This window comes from Panthera uncia, chromosome X (genome assembly GCF_023721935.1).
Source record: "Panthera uncia isolate 11264 chromosome X, Puncia_PCG_1.0, whole genome shotgun sequence".
Taxonomy (NCBI): domain Eukaryota; kingdom Metazoa; phylum Chordata; class Mammalia; order Carnivora; family Felidae; genus Panthera; species Panthera uncia.
This window is the reverse complement of record NC_064817.1, coordinates 111,298,393-111,314,856: the sequence shown is the minus strand read 5'-3', so window position 1 is coordinate 111,314,856 and position 16,464 is coordinate 111,298,393.

Sequence of the window (16,464 nt, the reverse complement as noted above, 5' to 3'; positions counted from 1 at the left end):
TCGCCTGATATATTTACAAGTATAATATTGCTTCCATGCCACACTACCTTCTAAAAAAATTGCCATCTTTTTATCTTCAATTCAGAGGACATACTTTACTATCTACTCCTGCCTCACTGATGAATATCAATGGTTTTACCCTCATTCTATCACCAGCAATGGAACCTTCTCCAAGAAATGTTAGAGTCCTTTTGAATAGTCAGTGCCTCATCATTCAGTAACTTTTAGAAACCCTACCAATGTATCATTGACAATTGATCCCAGAACCCTGAATAAAATATTAAGTTTTTTATTTAAAAATAAAATTAAGACCCAGCCAGTGCAATAAGGCAAGAAAAAGAAATAAAATGCATACATATTGGCAAGGAAGAAATAAACCTATCTCTATTCACAGATGACATGACTGTCTACACAGTAATCCCAAGGAATCTAAATATACATGTATACCCTAGAACTAAGTGAGTTCAGCAAAGTTGGGATACAAAGTGATGTAAGGACAATATACAAAAGTCAAGTGCATTCTTACATACCAGCAATGAAAAACTGGAAATTAAAATTTGAAACAAAAAAATAAAATTTGCAGTAGCACTAAGATGTTAGGTGTTTGAATATGAATCTAAATACATAAGTATCTGTTCATAGAAATCTATAAAGCACTGAAGAGAGAAATTTAAAAAGAGCTATATAAATAGAAATGTATTTCATATTTATGAATTTATGAATTAAAATATTATGAATATTTTAAAAATATTGAGTCTTCCTTACTTTTTCTGTTCATTCAAAGCAAACACAATCAACTCCCAGTAAAAATTTTGTAGCTATTGACAAGCTGACTATAAAATTTATGTGGAAATATGAAGGATTTAGAGTAGCCAAAACAGCTTTGAAAAAGAACAAAGTTGTAAGATATTACTTGATATTAAGGTTTATTATAAAACTATATTAAGCAATACAGCATGACATTGGCATAACAATAGACAACTAGGTCAATGGAAGAAAATACAGAGTTCATAAATAAACCCATACATATATGGACAACTAATTTTTAACAAATGCCCAAATGCAATACTGCAGTGATAGGATGGCCTTTTCCATAAATGGTGTTGGAACAATTGGATATACAAGAAAAATTAAAAAAAGAAATAACTTGAATCTTTACCTCATACCATATACAAAATTTAATTCAAAATGAAACCTAAAGTTAAACCTTAAAACTATGAAACTTCTAGTCTAAAGCATGGAAGAAAATCTTTGTGATTCTAGGTTAGACAAAAATTTCATAGATATGATACCAAAACACCAAATGCATAAAGAATAAATTAAAAAATTGGACTTCAACAAAATTTTAAAAATCTTCTCTCTTAAGTGTTGTTAAGAAAATGAAAAGATAAGCCAAGGCCTGGGAGAAAATATTGGAAAATCATATATCCAATCAAAGACTTGTATCCAGTATGAATAGAGTACTTTCAAAATTCCACAGTAAGAAAACTAACAACCCTCAGGACGCCTGGATGGCTCAATTGGTTGAGTGTCTGACTCTTGATTTCGGCTCAGGTCATGATTCCAGGGTTGTGGGATCAATCCCCACATCAGGCTATGTGCTGAGCATGCAGCCTGATTAAGATTCTCTCTCTCTCCTTTTGCCCCCTCCCCTGCTCACATGTTCTCTATCTCTCTCTCAAAAAAAAAAAAAAAAAAAAAAAAGAAAGAAAGAAAATTAATGCAATAAAAATAGTCCAAAAATTTGAAGAGACATATCAACAAATAAGATTCGTAAATGGTCAATAAGCACATGAGAAGATATTCAACATGGTAATTTGGAAAATACAGATAAAGCCACAATGATATACGAGTACACACCCACCAAATGGCTGAAATTAAAAGACTGATCATACAAAGTGTTGGGGAGTGTACTCTAATCTTTCCACTCTCCCATTCCCACTATCACTCTAGTTCAGCTTCCTATGAACACTTGTCTTTCCTGTTAAAATAGTTTCCCAACGGGTCTCCCCTTTTTTCCTGCTGCCACCCTCCAGTTGTTCACACCGCAAACAGTGTGCTGTGATCTCAATGTTTGAGCCCCCCCCCCAAATTTATATGTTGAAATCCTAATGTCCAATGTGATGGTCTTAATAAGTGGAGCCTTTGGGAGGTGATTAGGTCATGTGAACAGAGCCCTCATGAATGCGATTAATGTTCTTATAAAAGAGACTCGAGCGCTGTCTTGCCCCTTTTCACCATGTGAGGAGATGTCTGTGACCCAGAAGAGGGCCTTCATCCAACCATCTGGTGCCATGATCTCAGACTTTTAGCCTCCAGAACCGTGAGAAATAGATTTGTTATTTATAGACTATCCAGTCTGTGGTATTTTGTTATAGCAGCCTGAACAGACTAAAACAGAAAATTGGTACTGGAAGTGAGGTTGCCGCTGTAACAAACACCTAAAAACGAGGAAGCAGCTTTGGAACTAGGTAATGGGCAGCAGCTGGAAGAGTTTGGAAGAACATTCTAGAAAAAGTCTATTTTGGTAAATAGACTGTTTAGGGCAATTCTCATTGAAGGCTCAGAAGGAGAAGAGATAGAGAAAGCTTTAATCTTTGTCTTCCTGTTTTCTTCAATCGTTTCCTTTTTTTTCTTTTCTTAAATTGAAGTATAGTCGACACACAATGTTTACATTAGTTTCAGATGTACAGCATAGTAATGTGACAAGTTTATACGTCATGTTATGCTCTCCACAAGTGTAGTTACCATCTGTCACCATACAACACTATTACAATACCGTTGACTATATTCCTTAGGCTGTACTTTTCATCCCCATGACTTATTCATTCATAAGACTTATTCATAACTGGAAGCCTACACCTCCAGCTACCCTTCACCCATTTGCCCATCTCCCCACTCTCCTCCCCTCTGACGATCATCAATTTCTTCTCTGTGTTTCTGGGTCTCTTTCTGGAGAAAGCCTCAATCTTCTCTTGTGCCTCTCTCCTGCTTCATCAATATGCTTCACCCAATGCTTTTTTCTTGCTTTTTAAAAACTAGATCTTATGCCTCCTTCCACTTATGTATCTTATACATCTCGTTAGACAAAACCAGACAAAACTACATGTTGTATTTCCTGAGCACATTATTTTATTTCAGACCTCTGTACCCTTTACAAATCTCTTCTTTTTACATGGAATGTCCTCTCTTCTCCTGGCCAACTTGTAACCATTTGTCAATATTCTGCAACAACATCATTTCTTCTGTAATGCCATCCTCCAAAAATCTCTTCTGTGCTCTCCTAGCACTTTAGGTTTCATCAGACTATAACAACTCTCTTGGTGTATTACAAGAACTAATTTACATGTCTGCCTCTTCTATGCTTGTGAGCCCTTTAACGGTATGAATTGCGACTTTATGTATTTAGTGCTACCATAGCACTTAATTCATGATAGGTGCTCAGTAAATGTTTGAGAAAGATGAAATATTCTTAAACCTAATTTAATTTATGTCCACTCTAAAGCATTCTTTCTTGTTTATGCCCAAGCTGTCCTAGTGTGGGAATGATTAGCAATAAGCTTAATTCTTTTCCTTTCCTTTCCTTTCCTTTCCTTTCCTTTCCTTTCCTTCCCTTCCCTTCCCTTTCCTTTCCTTCCCTTTTCTTTCTTTCTTTCTTTCTTTCTTTCTTTCTTTCTTTCTTTCTTTTTTTCTTTCTTTCTTTCTTTCTCTATAAATAGGAGAGGATCATTAAGTGTCATCTGGGGACTTCCATGCTCCCTGTGTCTTGGTACCAAGCAAGGTGGTCCCTTTTCAAAAATTGCAAATTTAACAAAAACAAATGAGCTCTCAGATCTGGAAGAGATTCTTGACTTTGGGCTCTTTTCCACAGGAGGTGAAAGGCAAATCTGTGATTGCTTCGAGGTGAAGTTTTGGATTTTTGGTTTTATTTCACTTTCTTTCTATCTACATTGCTTTTATTTTTGGTACTCACTAGTGCCAATACTGGCAGGTTCACACAGGTAAAAATTAGAAGTTTAAACCATCTTTTCCTTATTTAGGGGTGTTGATGGAGTCCTGGTTTTCAGCTCCATTTGCTGTCTGTGTTGAATGCATCAGCCATTTACAAAATGTCTGAACATTTGTGTGGAGGAAGTTACATAAGAAGGGAGGCTGGGTACTAGAAATCTGAGAAGTTTTGTCAGACACAGCATGATATTATGAAATACTTATAGCCTCAGTGTAGCCCTGAACTGATATCGTTTTCTTCAGGAGATTTCTGGGGTTTCTGTCATAGTCATATATCACCTTCAAACAACAACCCTAATAGTCCTTCAAGGAGATCAACCTTACACTCCCTAACATGTTTGTAGAGTTGTTTATGGCTGCATGATCTGTATTGTTACCATAAACCTGGCCCCTGGAGGACCGTGTTTTATATTTTCTTGCTGTGATGGATGATTCCCTCAGAAGTTTATATTATTAGCTTAATTGTTCCCAGCTTCATTTGGAGGGGAATGGGTACAAGAAGCGTGGTCCAACCTTAAACCAATTAGACGATAATTACCTGGCCCGTACCCAAACTTGCCATTTCTTGCATGCCTCTCAGGGACACTTAAAATTCTTTGGAACACACATGAGATTTGAACTTTAGATATGTCAGAAGTTTTGGGGACAGAAAGATCAGTTTGTTTCTTCCCGGCAGTCCTGATATGCGTAGAAGACTAGGACGAGGGGCAGATTTAAGAGCGAAGGAAACTTTGGCTCAATGTCAGAATACGCCTTCTGTTAGTCAAACTGGATGAGACCTCATACACTTTCTTACTGAGACCTAGTATGCTTTCTTAAGAATAATGACAACTCCAAAGTTTTCACCTAGAAGACATTTAAGAGATGGCACTCTAAGTCATAAGTGTATCCTAAAGAATTGCATTGGAAGCTCCGCTTGCGTAGCAATTCACATGATTGTGAAAGCATCATTTGTCCATCCACATCAGTGAATTGAGGAAAAGTGATACATGTCTGGGAGGAAGTTAAAGGTCCCTGAGCCACTTCTGCTGCTGCTGCTGCTGCTGCTGCTGCTGCTGCTGCTGCTGCTCAGGCCACAGATAATGCATTGTTTATAATGCAAATTGTTTGATTTTTTGGTGCAATTATCAGAGAGACAATTCCTGCTTAGGATAGATTCCATTCTTCTGTGTTTCCATGGATTGACTTTTTTTAGAAAGGAACTTGATCTCTGTCACTTTGTGATATACATTCTAGATGTAATTCTGAAATAATTCTGCTATTTTAAGGAGTGATGCATGTAGAATTTCACCTTCTGCCAACTGTAAATATACATAAAAAACCCAAAGAAGGTAGACAAGGCAGGAAGTTTTGGTCTCATTTTATATAAGGAAAAATGGAAGGTTCCTAACTAACGTTAACATTTACCACAGGTAAAACTTTAGAAAAGGAAGAAGCAAAGTTTAGGTGGCGTAAAGTTTCATGTTTAACGTATTGGCAGACCCAAGTAAGATACTAATCCCTTCCATTTTTTTCTACCAGACAACTTGGTTACCTATACACAGGTGAGTTATAGATTTATAGATAGAATTCCAGATTTTTAACTATCTAAACAATGCCTGAAGTTAAAGTAAATTTTGATTTCTACTTTGTTAAGTTTTTCATTTTACTGGTTTATTTATCAGTTTCATACATACACATATACACACACATATGCCCCAAAACACACACACACACACATATGCCTCAAAACACACACACACACACACACACACACACACACACACATACACACTCCAATATCAAAACTTTACAGTTACTTTAGGTTGGAAAAGAACTAAAGAATGACCAGAAAGGCAGCAGGTAAGCTGAGTGTTAGGTGAGGACATCAATTCTGCTTCTTTTTTTTTTTATCGAGGTATAGTCAACACACAATGTCACATTAGTTTCAGGTGTACAACCTAGTGATTCAACACGTTTATACATTATGCTATGTTCACCACAAATGTAGCTACCATCTGTCACCATACATTGCTATTACAATATCATTAACCATATTCCCTATGCTGTACCTTTTATTACTGGGAATTGCTCATTTCATAAATGGGAAACAGTATCTAATCACTCCCTTTCATTCATTTCGTCCATCCCCACACAACCCTCCACTCTGGCAATCATCAGTTTGTTCTCTGTGTTTATGGTTTTTTTTCTGCTTTCTGTTTGTTTTTTTTACTCATTTGTTCTGTTTTTTAGATTTCACATGTAAGTGAAATCATATGGTATCTTTCTTTCTCATTTCACTTAACATAATACCCTCTAGGTCCATCCACGTTGTCACAAATGGCAAGATCTTGTCCTTTTTATGGCTGAATAATATCCCATTGTGTGTGTGTATATTTACATATATATATATATATATATAGTGTGTATATATATATATATGTATATTTATATCACATATTTTTTTCCATTCATCTATTAATAGCAGGTCCACTTCTCTTTTTTTTAATTCCAGTATAGTTAAATAGCATTGTATTATTTTCAGGTGTACAATATAGTGATGTGACAATCCTATATGTTACTCTGTACTCATCATGGTAAATAAACTCTTAATCCCTTTCACCTACTTCACCCATTCCCCCCACTGACTTCGTCTATGGTAACCACCAGTTTGTTCTCTATAGTTAAGAGTCTGGCTTTTTTGTTTGTCTTTTTTTCTTTGTTCATTTGTTTTGTTTCTTAAATTCCATATAGAAGTGAAATCTTATGGTATTTGTCTTATTTCACTTAACATTATAACCTCTACATCCATCAACATTATTGCAAATGGCGAGATTTCATTCTGAGTAATATTCCATTGTGTTTATGTGAGATATATATATATATATATATATATATATATATACCAACAGTGCACAAGTTTCCTTTTTTTCTCATCCTCTTCAACACTTGTTGTTTGTTGTGGTTTTGATTTTAGCCATTCTGACAAGGGTGAAGTGGCATCACATTGCGGTTTTTTTTATTTTATTTTTTTTTTATTTTATTTTTTTTTTATTTATTTTTGGGACAGAGAGAGACAGAGCATGAACGGGGGAGGGGCAGAGAGAGAGGGAGACACAGAATCGGAAACAGGCTCCAGGCTCCGAGCCATCGGCCCAGAGCCTGACGCGGGGCTCGAACTCACGGACCGCGAGATCGTGACCTGGCTGAAGTCGGACGCTTAACCGACTGCGCCACCCAGGCGCCCCACACATTGCGGTTTTGATGTGCATTTCCCCGATGATGAGTGATGTTAAAGGTCTTTTCATGTGTGTTTTGGCCACCTGGATGTCCTCTTTGGAGAAATGTCTGTTTATGTCTTCTGATCATTTTTCAAATGGATTGCTTCTTTTTTGGGGAGTGTTGAGTTGTCTAAGTGCTTTATATATTTTGGATACTAACCCTTTATCAAGTATATCATTTGCAAATATCTTCTCCCATTTAGTAGGCTGCCTTTTGGTTTTGTTGATTGCTTCCTTTCCTGTACAGAAATTTTTTATTTTGTTGTAGTCCCAATAGTTTATTTTTTCTTTGTTTCCCTTGCCTCTGGAAACATATGTAGAAAAAGTTGTTAAAGCCAATGTCAGAAAAATTTCTTCCTATGCTCTCTTCTATGATTTTTATGGTTTCAGGTCTCACATTTAGGTTTTTAATACATTTTGAGTTTATTTTTGTGTATGGTGTAAGAATGTGGTCCGATTTCATTCTTTTGCATGTAGCTGCTCAGTTTTCCCAGTATGATTTGTTGAAGAGACATTTTCCCATTGCATATTCTTTTCTGCTTTGTTGAAGATTAGCTGACCATATAATTGTGGGTTTGCTTATGGGTTTTCTATTCTGTTCCACTGATCTATGTATCTACTTTTGTGCTAGTATCATACTGTGTTAAATACTACAGCTTTATAGTATATCTTGAAATTTAGGATTGCGATACCTCTAGTTTTGTTCCTCTTTTTCAAGATGACTTTGGCTATTTGGGGTCTTTTGTGGTTCCATGCATGTTTCAGGATCATTTGTTCTAGTTTTGTGAAAAAATGCCGTGGGTATTTTGATAGGGATTGCAATAAATGTGTAGATTGCTTTGGGGTGTATAGATATTTTACAAATACTTGTACTTCCAATCCATGAGCATGGAATATCTTTCCATTTGTTTGTGCTGTCTTCAATTTCTTTCATCAGTGTTTTATAGTTTCAGAGTACAGGTCTTTCACTGCCTTGGTTAGGTTTATTCCTAGGTATCTTATTAGTTTTGGTAGAATTGTAAATGGGATTGTATTCTTAATTTTTCCTTCTGCTACTTCATTATTAGTGTATAGAAATGCAACAGATTTCTGTATATTGATTTTGTATACTGAATTCATTTATCAATTCCAATAGGTTTTTGGTAGAATCTTTATGGTTATATAGCATATTTGTCATCTGCAAATATGGAAAGTTTTACTTCTTCCTTTCCAATTTGGATGCCTTTTATTTATTTTTCTTCTCTGATCACTGCGGCTAGGACTTTCAGTAGTGTATTGAAAGAAGGGGTGCGAGTGGACTTCCTTATCTTGTTCCTGATCTTAGGGGGGAAGCTCAATTTTTACACCACTGAGAATGATGTAAGTGGTGGGTTTGTCATGTATAGCTTTTATTATGTTGAGGTATGTTCCCTCTAAACCTGCTTTGCTGAGGGTGGCTTTTTTTTTTTTTTTTTTTTACCATGAATGAATGTTTTACTTTGTCAAATGCTTTTTTTTGCACCTATGGAAATGATCATATAGATCTCATCCTTTCTCTTATTGATGTGATGTATCATGTTGATTGATTCATGGAAACTGGACCACACTTGCAGCCCAGGAATAAATCCCACTTGACCTTGATGAATGATTTTTTTAATGTATTGCTAGATTTTGTTTGCTAAATTTTTGTTGAGAATTTTTGTGTCTAGGTTCATTGCAACATTGGCCTGTAGTTCTCTCTTTCTCTTTTTTTTTTCTTTGTACTACCTTTATTAGGTGTTAGTATCAGGGTAATGCTGGCCTTATAAGTTGAATTTAGAATATTTCCCTCCTCTTCTATTTTTTGGAATACTTTGAGAAGAACAGGTATTAACTCTTCTTTAAATGTTTGGTAGAATTCACTTGTGAAGCCATCTGGTCCTGGACTTTCTTTGTTGGTAGTTTTTGAGTATTATTCAAATAGTCTATTTCTTTCTGTTTCAGTTTTGGTAGGTTTATATGTTTCTAGAAATTTAACCATTTCTTCAAAGTTGTCCAATTTGTTGGCATACAATTTTTCATAATATTCTCCTATGATCCTTTGTATTTCTGTGGTATCGGTTGTTATTTCTCTTCTTACTTACTCTTCTGATTTTGTTTATTTGAATCTTCTCTCTCTCTCTCTCTCTCTCTCTCTCTCTCTCTCTCTATTTATCTCTCTTTTTCATGAGTCTGGATGGAGGTTTATCAATTTAATTGATTTTTTTCAAAGAACTGGCTCCTGGTTTCATTGATCTGTTCTATTGTTCTATTGTTTGTTTGTTTGTTTTTAGTTTCTATTTTATTTATTTTTATTACTGGTTTTGGAGTTTATATTCTTCTTTTTATAGCTCTTCAGGTGTAAGGTTACTTTGTTTATTTGGGATTTTTCTCGCTTCTGTAAGTAGACCTGTATTGCTATAAACTTCCCTCTAAGAACAGCTTTTGCTGCATCCCAATGATTTTGGACCATTGTTTTTCATTTTCATTTGTCTCATGTATTTTTTTAATTTTCTCTTCGATTTCCTGGTTGACCCACTCATTGTTCAGTAGCATGTTATTTAACCTCCATGTGTTTGCGCACTTTGCATATTTTTTCTTGTGACTGATTTCTAGTTTCACAGTGTTGTGGTCAGAAAAGGTGCATGGCATGACTTCAATATTTTGAATTTGTTGAGACTTGTTTTGCAGGCTAACATGTGATTTATTCTGAATAATTTTCCATGTGCATTTGAAAAAAATATGTATTCTGCTATTTTAGGATGGAATTTTCTGAATATATCTGTTAGATCCATCTGGTTCAATGTTTCATTGAAAGCCACTGTTTCCTTGCTAATTTTCTGTTTGGATAATCTATCCATTGATGTAAGTGGGGTATTAAAATACCCTAATATTATTGCACTACTATTGATTACTTTCTTTCTGTTTGTTATTAGCTGCTTTATGTATTTGGGTACTCCCATGTTGGGTGCACAAATATTTACAATTGCTATATGTTCTTGTTGGATGTTCCCTTTATGATTACATAACATCCTTCTTTGTCTCTCCTTTTTTTTTTTTTTACTCCTTTAAAATGTTTATTTATTTACTTTTGAGAGAGACAGAGCATGAGTGGGGGAGGGGCAGAGAGAGAGGGGGCAGAGGATCCAAAGCGGGCTCTACACTGACAGCAGAGAGCCCCATGTGGGGCTCAAATCCACAAGCCGTGAGATCATGATCTGAGCTGAAGTCAGTTAAGTGACTGAGCCACCCAGGTGCCCCTGTCTCTTCTTCCCGTCTTTGTTTTAAAGTTTATTTTGTCCTGTCAGTATTGCTACCCTCGTTTTATTTTTACTTCCATTTGCGTGATAAATGCTTTTCTGTCCTTTCGCTTGCAATCTGCATGTGAAATGACGTGTGAAATGACAGCTTATAGGCAGCATATAGATGGGTCTTGCTTATTTATCCATTCTGTCACCCTATGTTTTTTGACTGGAGTGTTTAGTGCATTTATATTCCAGGTAATTATTGATAGATATGTACTTACTGCCATTTTGTTCTTTGTTTTACGGTAGTTTTCGTCGTTCTTCTCTGTTCCTTTACTCTCTTGCTCTCTTCTCTCACACTTTGCTGGCTTTCTTAAATGATACACTTGGATTCCTTTCTTACAATTTTTGCATATCTATTATTGGTTTTTGATTTGTATTTACCATTAGGTGTATATACAGAATCTTATGCATACAACTGTCTATATTAAGTTAATGGTTTCTTAAGTTTGAACCCATCCTGAAAGCACTAAATTTTTACTCATCTCCCCCCGCCCCATGTTTTTGGTATATGGTGTCTTACTTTACACCCTTTTATTCTGTGAATCTCTTGGCTGATTTTTACAGATAAACTTAATTTCACTCCTTTAGTGCTTTCTACTTTTCTCACCCTACTTATGGACTTTCCTTTTACTCACAGAGTCCCCTTTAACATTTCTTGTCGGGCTGCTTTAGTGGTGATGAACTCCTTTACTTGTGTTTGTCTGGGAAACTCTATCTTTCCTATTCTGAGGGATAACCTTGTTGGATAAGGTATTCGTGGTTGCAGGCTTTTTTCTTCTTTCAGCGCTTTGAATATATCCTGCCACTCCCTTCAGGCCTTCAGACTTTCTGCTGAAAAATCAGTTGCTAGCCTCGTGGGATTTCTCTTGTACATAACTGTTTTGCTGTGTTTAAATTTCTCTCTTTGTCACTACTTTTTGTCATTTTAATTATTATGTGTCTTGGCATGGACCTCCTTGGGTTAATTTCGGTGGGGACTCCCTGTGCATCCTGGATCTAGATTTCTGTTTCTTTCCCCGGATTTGCAGTTTTCAGCTATCACTTCCTCAAACAAATTTTCTGCCCCCTTTTGTCTCTCTTCTTCTGGGACCCCTATAATGCAAAAGTCATTATGCTTGATGGTCTCACTGTGTTCCCTAAGTTTATTTTCATTTTCTTCCCCTCTCCTGTTTAGCTTGATTGCTTTCCATTACTTGGTCCTCCAGGTCACTGATCCATTCCTTTGCTTCCTCTAGTCTACCTTTGATTCCTTTTAGTGTATTTTTTATATCGGTTATTGAGTTCTTCGTATCTGATTTTTTTTTTTTATGTTTTCTATCTCTTTGTTGATGGTCTCATTGAGACCATCCGTTCTTCTCAAGTCTAGGGAGTATCTTTATGAGCATTACTTTAAATCCTCTATCAAGTATATTACTTACTTCTGTTTCGCTTAGGTTTCTTGCTACGCTTTTGTCCTGCTCTTTCATTTGGGACATATTCCTCTGTCTCCTCATTTTGTCTAACTATCTGTGTCTGTTTCTATGTGTTAGTAATGTTAGCTATGCATCCTGCTCTTGAAAGTAGTGGCCTTACGAAGAATAGGTCTTGTGGTGCCCTGCAGTGCAATGTCCCCTGTTCACCAGAACCTGGCCATTCAAAAATGTCTTCTATGCGTGTTGCATGCGCCCTACTGTTGTGGCTGAGCCATGGTGTCTGCAATGGCTCTTTGCCTGTTGTGAACATGGTTTGGGCCCAGCGCTGTTAGTGGGCCAGTGTGTGGCCATCTAGGGCTTGAGTTGAGTCAGACCAGGTTTTTGACATAGCTGTGGTTTCACCAAACTGCAGGGGCGTCTCCCTGTATCGTCCCTCAAGACATTTTCATTGGTGGGCAGGGTCTTCGGTCAGACTGGATGCCTGCCCCCAAGCCCACCGCTGGGGCGTATAGTCAGACTGGTGTGTGTAGTTATGTTCCCCTCTCCCCGGAGCAGAAGTCACTTTGGAGTGGTGCCGACCCGTGTCAGGGCTGCTTGCACACTCGCAGGCTTATGGAAGCACTTTGGATGGGCTCCAGTCAAGGGCAATCAGAGGGGGCAGGTCCACAGAAGGACAGTGCCGGCAAGGTCTGTGCCAGTCCACTGCAGAAAGAGGGCTGCAGCCGCCCAGAAATCTCTTGCGGAATCTGGCCAGGTGGGAGGGGGCAGAGCCACGGAAGCGCGTGCAGTGGTAGGGTGCACTGTAAGCAAGGCAGGTGGAGAGTGCAGGTGTCTGTATGTCTAGGAGGGGGGGCAGAGGAGGGAGAGGAGGGAGATGGCACCCACTAGCTCTTTTGTTCTTGAAGAAGGCTCTGAAAGTTCCCTGACCTTCCAGCCCACACTCTGATATTATTAAGTATATCTCCTTCCCGTGCATCCCATGCATTTTTCAAACTGCTGCTTCTAAGCTGTATCTCGGCTGGGCTGTTTGCTGTGCTGTCTCTTTAAGGTCAGGGATTCCATTTCTTCTCACCCTCCCGGCTCTCTCAGAGCCAAGCCCACTGATTTTTAAATTCCAGGTGTTAAGCCCCACTGACTGTAAAAACCTCCCAAAGCCAGGCCCTCTGGCCTTCAAACCACATTTTATGGGGGTTCCTCTTCCCAGGGCTGGCCTCCCGTGCCTCAGGTGCCCAGTGTAGCTTCTCTCCTCTCCTCTCTCCACAGCCATGGCGTCCCTCCCTCCTGCAGACTCTCCCACGAGTCAGTTTGGCTCCCAACCATGTCTCTGCCTTTCCCACCCTCTTCTGTGTGGCCTCCCGTCTCCATTTAGCTGTGGAGAGTCTGTTCTGCTCGTCTGCGGGTCATTTTCTGGGTTACATACGCTGACGCGAGTGTCCTCTAGGTCTGTCAGGGGGATGAGGTGAGCCCAGTATCCTCCTACTCTGCCATCTTCCTTGGGATTCCCAGGTGCGCTTCTTTGTGAAGAAGCGTGGGGATTGGGGCTCACTCATTTTCAACTACTGTTAACTCAGAGCCAATTTTGTTTTGTCTGTATTCTCCTGCATTCGTTTTCTATCGCCGCAGAGCGATTTGTTAGCATTCTTAGAGGCTCCAAGCTACCTTCATGTATCATCTCACAGAAGCTCTGAAGTCTAGTGCCACTGGGTTCTCTGCTTATGGTCTTACCAAGCTGCAAAGTATTGCCTGGAGTTCGAGTCTCACGTGGGGCTTGGGGCCCTCTGCCAGGCTTACGTGATTGCTGGCGCATTTCAATTCCTTGTAGTTGTGGGACTGAAGTCCCTGTTTTCTTGCTGGCTGTCAGCCGGGGGCTTCTCTTCTCTCCTACCGAGCGCTCTCAAATCTGTGGCACATGGCCCTCTGCGTGGGCAGTTTACAACATTGTTGTTTGCTTCTTCAAGGACAGCTGTTTCTTGTCCCTTTTCATGGCTAGCCCCATTATGTCAGGCCCAGCTGGGCAATTCTCTCGTTTTATTAACTCAAAGTCAGCTTATTAGGTATCTTAATTAAATCTCAAGACGTTCTGATGCCATATAGCATCATGTAACCATGGGAACAAATCTTCTCATATTCACAGCTCGTACCCACACTCAAGGGGTGGATGTCATTCGTGCATGTCATTCGTGGGGGCCATCTGAGAATTTCGTCCACTCTAATCACCCACATTATTTGGAAGCAAATCTCTGACAGACTATCAATTAATAAATATTTGTGTGTACCTCCAAAATATAAAGACTGATTTTTAAACATAACCACTATGCCATTATCACACTTAAAAATTTTAATTCATTAATACCATCTGATATACAGTAAGGGTTCAAGTTTTTCCTATTTTTATTATTTTTAAAGTTTATTTGCTCATATCAGGATCTTAATGAGCTTTGAGTATTCAAGTTGGGCGATATGTTTCTTAAATTCTTTTAAATATACAGGCCCCCCCCTCCGTCTTTTTTTCTTCGTAGTTTCTTTTTTTAACGTTTATTTATTATTGAGAGACAGAGCATGAACAGGGGAGGGGCAGAGAGAGAGGGAGACACAGAATCCGAAGCAGGCTCCGGGCTCTGAGCTGTCAGCACAGAGCCCCACGCGGGGCTCGAACTCACAAACCGCAAGATCATGACCTGAGCCGAAGTCAGACGCTTAACCCACTGAGCCACCTAGGCGTCCCTGTAGTTTATTTGTTGAAGAAACAGGGCCATTTTTTCTTTTTTTTAAAGTTTATTTCTTTATTTTGAGAGAGAGAGAGCATGCAGGAGGGGCAGAGAGAGAGGGAAAGTGAGAGAATCCTAAGCAGGCTCTGCACTGTCAGCACAGGGCCCGATGTGGGGCTCGAACTTACAAACCGCGAGCTCATGACCTGAACCAAAACCAAGAGTCCGACCCTTAACCTACTGAGCCACCCAGGTGCCCCAGGGCCATTTTTCATATAAATTTCTTAGAATAGATTTTTGTTTTTATTAAATTTTTATTTTGAGATAATTGTAGATTCACATGAAATTTTAAGAAATAATACAAAGATGTCACGTTTACATCTACCCAGTATCTCTAATAGTATCAACTTGCAAAACTATATTATGTAGTGAAGAGACAGAATATTTTCATCATCACAAGAATTCTTCATGTGCCTTTTAATAACTATATCTACTTCCCTCCTGCCCCTAACCCTCCATCATCCCTATCAGTCATTAATCTGATCTCCATTTCTATACATTTGCCATTTCAGGAATGATATACAAATGGAATTATGCAGTATGCAACCATTCAAGATTGGTTGTTTCACTCAGCAAAATTCTAGAAAGACCCATCCGAGTTGTTGCGTTTTTCAAGAGTTCATTCCTTTTTATTGCTGAGTGTTGTTTCATGGTATGTATAGACCACAGTTTGTTTAGCCAATCTCAGACATGCAGATTGTTTCCTGTTTGGGGCTCTTATGAATAAAGCTACTATCAGCTTTCATGTACAGTTTTCCATGGACATCAGTTTTCATTTCTCTGGGATAAATGCCCAGAAGTGCAATTTCTGGGTCATGTGGTAAGTGTATGTTTGGATTTTTGGGGTTTTTTTAAGAAGCTGTCAACTGTTTTCTAGAGTGCCTATACCATTTTACATTCCCATCAATTTATACATGACTGATAGTTGTGTAATGATGTCTTAGCATGGTTTCAATTGAATTTCCCTAATGGCTAGCACATCTTTTCATGTGCTTATTGGCCATCTGTATATACGTAGTAAAATGTTTTTTTCATTTTGCTTACCCACTTTCCAATTGGATGTTTGTTTTTTGCTGTTAAATTTTGAATTATTTATATATTCTAGATATTACTTCTTTATCAGATGTGTGGTTTGCAAATATTTTCTCCCAGTCGGTAGTTTGTCTTTTCATCTTCTTCTTTTTTTTTTTTAACGTTTATTTATTTTTGGGACAGAGAGAGACAGAGCATGAACGCGGGAGGGGCAGAGAGAGAGGGAGACACAGAATCGGAAGCAGGCTCCAGGCTCTGAGCCATCAGCCCAGAGCCTGACGCGGGGCTCGAACTCACGGACTGCGAGATCGTGACCTGAGCTGAAGTCGGACGCTTAACCGACTGAGCCACCCAGGCGCCCGTCTTTTCATCTTCTTAACAGGGCCATTCACAGGGCAAAAGCTTTAATTTTGATGAAATTCAATTTATGCATTTTTCCTTTTATGCATCATGCTTCTGATGTCAATGCCAAGAACTCTGTCAAGCCCCAGACCCCAAAGATCTATTTATTTTCTAATAGTTTTATAGTTTTTCATCTTACATTTGTGTTCATATTCTGTTTCGAGTTAATTTTTGTAAAAGTTGTGATATTTAGGTCAAGGTTCCTTTTTTTGCCTCTGGATGTCCAAAGGTTTCAGGACTATTTGCTGAAAAGGCTCTTAAATTGCTTTTGTACCTT